This window comes from Echinops telfairi, unplaced genomic scaffold, assembly GCF_000313985.2.
Source record: "Echinops telfairi isolate 266 unplaced genomic scaffold, ASM31398v2 ScPeMD7_7400;HRSCAF=8409, whole genome shotgun sequence".
Classification (NCBI taxonomy): domain Eukaryota; kingdom Metazoa; phylum Chordata; class Mammalia; order Afrosoricida; family Tenrecidae; genus Echinops; species Echinops telfairi.
Window position 1 is genome coordinate 13,816,024 of NW_022111300.1, and position 7,155 is coordinate 13,823,178.

A 7,155-nucleotide genomic window follows, 5' to 3' on the forward strand; every position below is an offset into this window, starting at 1 on the left:
CTCTACACAATTGATGTATGGATGGATTGTGATAAGAGTTGTATGAGCCCCTAATAAAATGATTTTTAAAATAAATAAATAAATGAAATCACAAAGGTAAACTTGAATCATATCACACACACACAAAAAGAACTAGAGGAAGGTTGTGAGTTTCATTATTGCTACACTGAACCCTGAGTGACTCATCTTGATACAAAGTTCTCTCTTTCACATAAATGTGTCCTTCGATTTGTTTCTCTAGTCAACCCGGCCTAACGCAGCAAGCAAGATGAAATTCTTAACAGCATCAATCTTTTCTTCATTTGTCAGGATGTTACTTATTGGTTCAGTTGTGAGGATTGTTGTTTACTTTATATTGAGTTGTAATCTAAGAAACATTAGCCATGATTATGATTCTCAAACTTTGTGTAAACTGGGAACTCACCAACCTCCAACCCTGTAACTTCCAGAAATTTATTCTCAACATGTCTCTCCTGAGACTTCACCTACTCTGGATCCAAAATACTGAGAACCGTTCCTTATCTTCCCAGAATCTGTCATCCCTACCTCTCCTTCCTGATCAATGCTGTGGGAAGAATCCAAATGGAAGAACTCAGTTTTGTCCTTACTGTTACGAAAGTGGAGGTGCTCTTTCAGGTGGCTGCCCGGGAGATGCCATTCCTGAGGAGCCCATGTGTTACCAATTGCTCAGAGGGTTTGCTTGGCAGGAGGCTTGATAGAAGCAGATCCTCATCCGTCTCTTCTGTTTATGTTGTTGGGTGAATTTGAACACACAACTTCCAGCTTAGTATTAAGTGAAAAGCATTTTCACCACATAGGGACCTTTGAGAATGGTGTGGAAAGATTTAATGGCTATAAAATATTTAATTGATATAAAAATTGATATTTGAGGTTGTGTAGTAATATGAGTGAAAACCCTGGACTACACATGGGGTTGAATTACCTCTTCTAGTCAAGAATGGGCATTTAAACACTTTTAAATTGCTCCTTTGGAAAAGATAGTTTTGAATTTCAACAAGTGACACAACAGTCTACCTTTAGAACAGACCTCTGTATAAAACCACCTGCCATCCAGTCCATTCTGGTCCCTGGTGATCACATATGTGTCAAAATGTAACTGCTCCACAGAGTTTCCAAAGACTGATTTTTCAAGATGTTGTTCCTTTGATTCACGTATTGTCAATGACAGATTTTTGAAAGTATATTTCCAGGCTGTTTTTCCCTTCCTTCCTTTCCTGAAGTGTCTCTGGGTGCACTTGAACTTTCAGCCTTCCCTTGACATAGCGGTAGGGCATGTTAACTATATGCGCCGCTCAGGGAGTCTAATACCTCTTTAGTTGATCAATTCCATGAGATGAGACATTTAGGGAAATGGCCTAGGACTCTAGAGAAGGACAAAGTCCTTTTCTAGTCTCCGGTATATTTTAAAAAGAGGCTCTTTTGGTATTGTCAGGGAAGTGCTGGGGAGAAAATTGAAAGTTAGGGGTTAAGCCCACTGGCCACTACATGAGAAAATCTCCATGGGACCCCTCAGGTCCCTGTGAGTCAATAGGAACTGGATGGCAAGGGGTTTGCAATATTTAAAGATAAGTAGAAAAGTATAATGAGAACGCATTTTAATGCTATTGCTCATTTTCTACATTTTGTAAGAACATTTTTCATTTGTTAAGTCCTTTGTACAAAGTGTGATTGGATTACCATTAATAAACTGGTCATGCAGTCTACAAATACTTCAATTTGTTGAAAAGATTTCTTTAATATCTTTCTAATGATTGCTAGTATTCCTTCTGAATAAGACAAAGCTCACCCTTGAACTTTGATAAGAAAACTGCATCTATGTCAGATTTAACAGTATTGTTTTGTTTTTGTTGCATTTATTTTATATTTATTCACTGATGGGAAATGGTATTGGTTTCCCCCCTTATGATAGTGATTTTTACTTTGAAAAAAAATAGGCTTAGGTATAAATAGTTAATTGATATCAAGAAAAAATCCGTCAAGTGTATAATTATGGAGATTGTACATAATTTGGCAAACATCAAGAAGCTGGTTTACTGGAACTATACTTAGGAATAAATTAGCCTGCCCCATAAATCAGATTTCAGAGCTAAAATGGCTTTAATGACACTAAATAGTTATCACCTATCATGACCCTGGGCAAAATTATTAAGCGAGCAAAGATTATTGCTTAGTAAACTAATCACTCTCCAGCTGTGGACTCCAGTATAATTGTGTTTGTAACTTTAGTTTGTAACCTGTAATGCTCGGTGTAGAGTAGAAGTCAATAAGCATTTGGGAGATAAATGAATCGATGAATGAATTCAATATTTCCATCCATGTCTTAGTTTCGCTCCTCCCAAATTCCTGAAATTCATTCTCTTTCAAGTACCTACATCTTTAAAGTACCTACATCCTTCTCTCTGCCCTTCACCTCTAAAATCTGTCAGCTCTACCAAGTAGTTCACAATTAAATCGTTCTCCTCCCACAGCCAAAGCCCCTGCCAATTTTAGCATGGTTTTAAAATGATGAGGTTGGGAAGTCATTCATACTATTCCATCAAAGGACTGATTTGTCTGATAGCCACGGAATGGATTGAATTTTAAGAGAAGTCTTTATTAATACAAAATGATTTCTAATTGATAAAAGACATTAGTAAAATGTGTCCTACCCCTGTACCAATCACTGTCATTTTGCCCATTCAGATTCTCATGACCCTTTGGGGACTTCCCCTGACTGTACATCTTACAGGAGCAATGGTCTCATCATTCTGCTGAGTCAGGAGCAGTGGTGGATTTGAACCACTGACCTTGTGGTCAACAGGCCACAGGATCATGAGGGCTCCTAAACTATAGACCTCCCAAAAGCTTGTGAGTAGCCAAGAAAATCAATGATGCAAGGAAACAGTGAACCCAAAGGACTAATGGACCATATGAAGTCTAGCCTTCATGATTCTGAGGCCAGAGGTACTCCATAGCCTGAGCATGTGCACCTGTTGACTGTGCCACTAGGAAAGGAACAGCACGAGATCCTAAATTGAATTGGGGGGAGGTGGGATGTGGAACAAAACTAAAAAATCATAATAAAACTATTTTATTGGTCTGCTAGCGATGGGTGGAATCCCTGGCAGTCTGCTTAAGAAACCCTGTAGGCCTGGAACTGAACTTATCCTGAGACCACAGGTGCTGTGTGCTGCCCTAATGACTATTTTCAGTATCAAAACATGATGTCGAAAGGTATTTCATTATTTCAAAGAGTTAATACTTAAATAAGAACAATAAAGGATGTGCACAAAACTTGATTGTTATATAAGACTTTAAAATATATGAATGACAAATATTAAATAATATCTGACAACAAACAGTAAAACTATTATTTAAGATATTTCCATATTTCTTCTTGATTGACATGCTCACTTGCAATATTACTCATTTTCATCTGAGTATCATCAGCTGTGTGATATATCTTTAACCATATTTTCACTGTAGGAGTAGGATCCCATACTTTTAGAGGTAGGCCAATTAGATAATAATCACTATGTGTGATATATTAGAAACAGGCACCTTCTCTTCTATGAATGTATTATAATCATCTTTGAAAAACCCCTGTTCATTTCTGCGGTTTACTTACAGCCATTGTTTGACAATGCTTCGAGCAAAGTAGTCCACTCATAAGATTGGATGGAAATTTGGGGTGCAACACCAAGTTGTAACAAATGAATGACAGCATGTTGCCCTCTGGCATTTTGACATTTTTTTGCTTTACATTATAAGTTTATTTACTGAAGTAACAAGCACATGGGAATAAAAAAGTGGTATTTCATCAAAAGTATAACAAGTTTTAGGAAATGAATAAATAGATATTATAAGCAAGTTCCTTCTAATTTTTTATACCTAGGGATGGAGTGAACATTACTACGGGCACTTAGAGTATGGTGTTGCTCAGATGTTGTTAAAAAGGAGTAAGGAATGTCAATTTATGATTTCCACATCCAGCGGCTGCCTAGCTGCCCCCCTCAGAGAAAACCCTGATTTCAAGCACCACTTTAACAAAAAGTTCACCTAATTCAACAAAAAATTAGGTTTGGGTCCTGCTGAATGGGTGTGAACCGACTAAAATCCCTCCACTGCCTACATAGTGAACTATGACACCAGAGAGGTTAAGATTTATTGGAAATATCATCATGTAAAATAAAAGGGGCAGCATTTCCCATATGTCACATTCAGAAGGCACCATGGGATTTGGAAATAAGGACAAAGATAAATTATAGGCGCAGAACAAGTGGTAAGAGTGCTGTTGTTACATTGCGGGGTCTACAGTCAACCCACAAAACCAAATATGAATGGATTATTGATTGGAAACCCAATTTCCTCTGTAAACTTGTACCCAAATCACAATCTACCAGGCTTTTTGTTGTTTTTTTTTAAAGATTATAGATCTTCTAGATGTGTCTATTACATGCATGCATGCAGGTATTAATAAATTAGTAACTTATTCCTGTTAAATATAAACCATCATCTCATCCCTCCACTCAAGATCAATGTCCTAGTGAGAGTGCAAGCGAATTGGAAGGGCTACTAGCAATTCTCTTAACTCTGAGCAGGTTTCAGAAAGACGTGGGAGTCTTTACACAACTGTGAATCTCTGGGTCCGACCTCCCTGATACTGCCTTTCACTTTACAGTAGAAGATGGCTCGGCCAGTTGGTTGACGTGTCCGATGCAGTTTCATGCACACAGCTGGCGACCAAGTAGGACTCATTTTTCTTACTCAAACTACACGACTCTTTCTGCTCTAGAGACTAAGGAGTTTGAGAACTGCTGTCAAACTTTTGCTAAGTCATAGAATTTTTAAAAATGAAAAATAATAACAATAAGTATTTGGAAAAGAGCATGGCATTTTGATGTATTGTGCTGCCATGGTTAATGGGGAAGCATGGTATGCAGAATATATTTCTGTTTCTTTAATTGAATTCACCATGGAATGTGAATTCCATAGCTGTGAGGACTTAGGGGTTTTCTTAATCACTTTTACATAGCAATCTCCTGTCCCTAATGGTTTATAGTTATTTGTTGAATGAATAATTAAATAAATATAAACAATATTAAGCAGCATTTACTGAAATCTAATTGCATAGTAACCTAAATACAACAAGCTATTGTGGCCTAATATGAGTACAATTTTACTATAAATGAATAAGGATGTGAATGAGGGGGGGAATGACAAACGTAAATATAAGTAGTCTAGTCACATATTAAAAACTACACCAAACATTGACAACATACACATATAGAGTTCCTGAAAACAATCACTAGCAAAAAGATGGGCAAATAAATAGCTGCTTAATTTTGATGAAAATATAAATCAATCTAATAGTTGAGGAAACAGAATGCAACCTACAAAACCATAAGTAAGATATACATTCTACAAGAAAGGAGCTTTGGTGAACAACTCAATGATATGATCATGAACTTTCAAGGGCGTCTAGTTTAACCAACTTTGAGTGGCTGCGAGAAAACCAAAGAAACAAAAATTTCATCTTTCATTTCTGAAAGACGCATTTTGCTTGAACTAAATAAATTCACTAAAAAAATAAATAAAATAAATAGAAATTCACTAATGTCAAAATCAATGTACCACTTTGGGGATCGTCCATTTAAAAGGCTGAAGTTTTCAAATATTTCAGTGTCATGTGGCATGGGTATACATTCTATGAATAATGCACCCATCTGAAAGGAAATGTTCAAGACATGTTCATGTGGTAGCATGTACAGTTTGATAGTCTCAGGTTTGATAGATCCATATCCTCACATTCATTGTGAAAAGAATCGCTGTTTATTCTGCTTTATCTTGTGACTTTAATTTGAAGGTTTCATATCCTTGTTGATACTGGTAATTTTCAGTATGTACTAGAAATAATGACTGTGTTTATGACACACTGAATATTTTTATGCTGTGCTCCCTCTCTAATGGGGTCACAAAGTACTTAACCATAAGGAATTTGCAGCCACTCTGCTCGCCACAAACAAAACAGGACACACAGAATATTCCTGTGAATTCCTGATAAGTAAGAGGTTCTGGTTTCTAATACCAGATGCAGATAATGTAGTTAATTTGGTGGAATAAATTGAGTCCTTCTTAATGGAAAAACTTCCCCAGGAACAAAGTTTTATATATCCTGGGTATATCGAATCATGAAAGAAACATTTCCAATTGCTAATTGATTGCCTGTGCACTGTCTTCTAGGCTATAGTTCATTGGCAGCTGATCTGGCAACCTCTATAAAATGCCATCCTGCTGTTCCTCCAGAGAATGAAGCGTAGGGAAAATCTTACAGTCCTGCTATGTCTCCGTCAGCCAGCGAGAGCTACTTCCTTCTCCATTAACTACTTAAGAGCAGACATAAGGGATACATGGGGATTGACATCCAGGATGACTCAACACTGATTCAGCGCAAATCATATTTAATAAATAGCCACATGTATTCAGACTATTTAACTATCAGATAGCCAGGGGTTCTACAATAGATAAATCCTGTCTACCTCACTTCCAAGACCTAAAATCTAGGCAGTGTCTTAATTACATAGTGATTGCACACCTGAGAGTGATAGGCAGGAATTGATTCGTAGCTGAGGCAAACATTTATTTTCTTTCCAACCCTGTTGCTTTATACAAATTTAGTGTGGGATTGAACTCAAGGATATATTTATTTCATTTTTATTTCCTTTTGTTCACATATACATTACAAAAACTAAAAAGGAAGGTTCTCAGCAATATCACAGAAAAGGCACAAAGAAAAGTTCCCATATTCTCTCTTTTTAAAAAAATCATATTACTGGGGGCTCTTACAGCTCTTATAACATTCCATACACCAATTGTATCAAGCATATTTGTACATATGTTGCCATCATCATTTTCTTTTTTTTTTTAATCATTTTATTAGGGGCTCATACAACTCTTATCACAATCCATACACACATCAATTATGTTGTTGTCTCCGCAGGCCTGTCTGGATAGGACAGGCTGGATGAACAATCTGGAGGAGAAAACAATGGGACTGACAGTTCGGGGGGATATGGGAGAGGGAGAGGTGGGGGGAAGGGAAGAGGTGTTAGCAAACCCAGGGACAAGGGAACAACAAGCGATCCAAATTGGTGG